This window comes from Herpailurus yagouaroundi, unplaced genomic scaffold, assembly GCF_014898765.1.
Source record: "Herpailurus yagouaroundi ecotype Mexico unplaced genomic scaffold, PumYag 159, whole genome shotgun sequence".
NCBI classification, from domain to species: domain Eukaryota; kingdom Metazoa; phylum Chordata; class Mammalia; order Carnivora; family Felidae; genus Herpailurus; species Herpailurus yagouaroundi.
The window spans coordinates 49,551,753-49,555,648 of record NW_024412400.1 but is presented as its reverse complement, the minus strand read 5'-3'; the positions used below and the strand labels follow the sequence as shown (position 1 = coordinate 49,555,648).

At 39.7% G+C, this 3,896-nt stretch overlaps 1 non-coding gene across 1 annotated transcript; it reads right to left on the bottom strand.

The window, feature by feature from the left end:
- Window positions 1–1,720: 1,720 nt before the first annotated feature.
- Window positions 1,721–1,827, bottom strand: LOC121034302 (U6 spliceosomal RNA). The gene has a single exon (XR_005792371.1). It is a non-coding gene; the product is annotated as a U6 spliceosomal RNA (small nuclear RNA).
- Between the last annotated feature and the right edge of the window lie 2,069 nt (window positions 1,828–3,896).

Genomic DNA, 3,896 nt, shown 5'->3' with positions numbered 1-3,896 from the left:
CACTTATCAAAAGAGTTTCATGTTTAAATTATGTCTTTTTCAGAAATCACACTCTGGGAGACAATGTTTCTAAATTTCCATTTTTTAAAATTGTCTTTAATGGCTGGTCCTGAAATTTTTATTGGATCCTTTCAAATTCATTTTTTTCCGAAAGGATATGCAGTTTCTAAGTTTACATGTACTTTATCTGAGTTATGTTTGAGGATTTATCTCAATAACGTTGCCAGGATTTATATTTCATTTCCTGATTGTCTTATCAAATGAAGAGAGAGTATGGCCTGTCTCCTGATTACTGAGAAAAGAAACATTCAGGTTGGTTTCAGTCCATTTACAATATGTTGTAAAAGGGAAAGAGGAAGCTGGCTATTAAAGACCGTTTGAGTGGAGGGCTATACATTCTTTAGACTTTCAGAGATAGCGTATGGAATTGGAGAAATTCCTACCCATAAACACACTATATCAATGATTTTTATAATCCTCCAAGTCTTAATGCTACACTTATATATCTGCTCAAACCTAATTATTACAACACCAAGGGGCCGAAGTAAATTGACAAAGGAAGTAATTATCCTCAACTTAGCCTAAACCACCACTTTAAGGAGGCAAATACTGAAGCACTAACTATGGAAACAAGCAAAGTAACTCACAAATAAAACTCTTGGCCCATTTAATGGAGATGAAGTATATATTTTTCTCTTTTTTTCAATGTTTATTGGGTATCCTGGGTGGCTCAGTCAGTTAAGCATCTGACTTCAGCTCAGGTCATGATCTCATCGTTCATGAGTTCGAGCTCTGTATCAGGCTCTGTGCTGACAGTGCAGAGTCTGCTTGGGATTCTCTCTCTTCCTCTCTCTCTCTCTCTCTCTCCCCCTCTCTGCCCTTCCCCTGCTTGCTGTCTCTCAAAATAAATAAATAAACTTAAAAAATGTTTATTTATTTTGAGAGAGAAAGAGAGTATGCATGTGAGCAGGGGGTGGGGCAGAGAGAGAGGAGAGAGAGAATCCCAAGCAGGCTCTGAGCTGTCAGCACAGAGCCTGACATGGGGCCCAATGTGGGGCTGGATCTCAGGAACCGTGAGACCATGACCTGAGCCGAAATCAAGAGGTGGACGTTTAACCAACTAAGTCACCCAGGCACCCTTAATTTTTTTCTTGACCAGCATTTCCTAAAAAGTCTTCCATGGAACAGAAGAAACATCAATCTCCTTTTTGAACTCTACTAAATTGGGGAAATACAACAGAACCTCACCCTTCCCTCCGAGATACACAATTAATGGTTCTGAGAAGGCCTGCAGTGAGGAGACTACTGCAGTGTATTTAACCTGAATCTTCTTGGGTACAGAATTTTTTTTTAGAATCTTACTAGCAATATTCTCCAGAACATGCCTAGGGGATTGCTACCTGTGTGACTGGAGATTGGTGTGTGTGTGTGTGTGTGTGTGTGTGCGCGCTGTATTGATCTTTAATTAAGTAGAGACTTCCAATCACCTTACCTAGGGACCATTATACCCACTGCTCTGTTTGACCATCAGTCTCTTGTCTCTCTCCAGCAATGGTGAGGCATATGCCCTTTCTGTGGGGAAGAGAAATCCATGGTTTGTCACCTTTTCCAATAATAAAAATGTTGGAGAGGCGGGGGCAAAGTGTTGCTATTGGCATCTTTCACGTGAGCCACATCAAAGGAACAAAAGTGTCTCTGTTGGTGACCATACCAATTCTTCAAAAATATGGAATGCTTCATGAATTTGTGTGTCATCCTTGCACAGGGGCCTTGCTAATCTTCTCTGTATCATTCCAATTTTAATATATGTGCTGCCGTAGTGAGCATTAGGCGAATGCTTTCACATTATCTTTCTCTCTTTTAGAAATATTGGATCAAAATACTAAATTAATGTAACCAAATATTTTCCTTTTGAACTTGGGTGAGTGGCTTTTGGTTAAAAGAAAAAAAAAAGTGAAAAAAGTGATGTACTGGAAGTAGCTGTCAGAATTTGACTTTCCATGGGGCGCCTGGGTGGCGCAGTCGGTTGAGTGTCCGACTTCGGCCAGGTCACGATCTCGCGGTCCGTGAGTTCGAGCCCCGCGTCAGGCTCTGGGCTGATGGCTCGGAGCCTGGAGCCTGTTTCCGATTCTGTGTCTCCCTCTCTCTCTGCCCCTCCCCCGTTCATGCTCTGTCTCTCTCTGTCCCAAAAATAAATAAAAACGTAGAAAAAAAAATTAAAAAAAAAAGAATTTGACTTTCCAAAGAAGAGCTTTGTTCAATTCCAAAATTATTAAATCAGCAAAGAAATGTGTTCAAACAAATAGTACTAAAAATATATATAACAGAAAGAGGAAGCTGAGCACCTAGCTAGAGGCCAGATCTCTCAGAGCCTTATAAATATGACCATTCATCTGGAGCAGGATTACACCTATTGTTCCTGTGTAATTATTAGTAATGTTCTCTTCCACTCACAAAAATATCTGGGTACAGACAGTAAATTACATGATCACCCTACTTGCACGCCACTCTAAAAAATTTAATGAGTCTGTCATATGCACAGGATTCTGATTGTCTCTCTCTGGGGAGGTACAGGGAGGACAGGGTAAAAATTGACCTAAAATGTTAGGGCCTCAAATGAAAATTTGTAGGAAAATTACCGATATGTTTTTAGATTTGGTCCACTGTCAAAACTATGAGTAGCCAAGTGATAAGTAAGAGAATGAAGTGGAAACTTAGTTAAATTAAATTTTTAAACATTTTTAAAGGTGATTTATTTATTTTGAGGGGTGGAGAGGGGCAAAGACAGAGAGAGAATCCGAAGCAAGCTCCATGCTGTCAGCACAGAACGCCACAAGTGGCTCCATCTCATGAACTGGAGATCATGACCTGAGCCAAAATCAACAGTCCGGACACTTTTGTGACTGAGCCACCCAGGCGCCCCAAATTGAGAAGTCTGTAGTTAAAGAACTAACAAATGGGGGAGGGGAGGATTTGAAGCTAAGACTGTGTTTGTCAGTATAGTTTGAAACATGTCCATCTTAACACAAATTTTGAACAAATGAACTCTCATTTGTAGTTATTAATTTTTATGAAAAGTAAATGATTTAATTTTCCCCTTCTGATTCCTAAGAGTCAGCATTTATTCAGGCAGGCTGGAGATTGTTATGATCCAGGTGTGGCAGAGACTTTGTTCTTGAAAGTTCTGGATTCCAGTGTCCTGGTTACCAAAACAAAGCCATGAGATAATTTCTTTGCCAAAAGTGATCACGCATGTGATTATGTACCTTGAGCCTTTTAGAGGGTCATTTCATCTCTACTCAACATTGTCAAAAATCAAACTCTTCTCTAAAAGACCTCAGATCTGCCTGTTGGTTTAATTAAAACTACACCAAAAGGAAATAGATATAAGAGGAACTTTCATACTTTGGTTATTTTCCTTTATTGTGCCATAATCAAGGAGGGTCATAAAAATGTGAGCTATGGAAGCTTTACAGAATTAAATTTGTGGAAGGTTTACTATGAACACATTGTGTTTCTTTTTCAGTCCATGTATGGGCCAATCAAGAGACTTATTTAATGTCAGAAAGTCAAGAATGATGAAGACCATGGCTTTGATTCTCTCTCTCTCTCTTTCTCTCTCTGTCTTTGACCATGGCTTTAATTCTTCACATAAATACAGAATGGTCCTGGGGATGACACAAATGTTCCAGAACTTCTCCTAGTATTTTGGGGGCAGGGATTATCACCTGGGAAATTTGAGCTGTCAGCTCAGCTGGTTTTCTAGATGAGTGGCTTTATGTATCAGATTCTCAGCATTAGCGATCAGTCACCCTCAAGGTCATGAAGACTATGTGGATGGACCAACATGACTTTTCTTATAAAATGGAGGTCTAAAAAGTCTGCTCACACAGCCA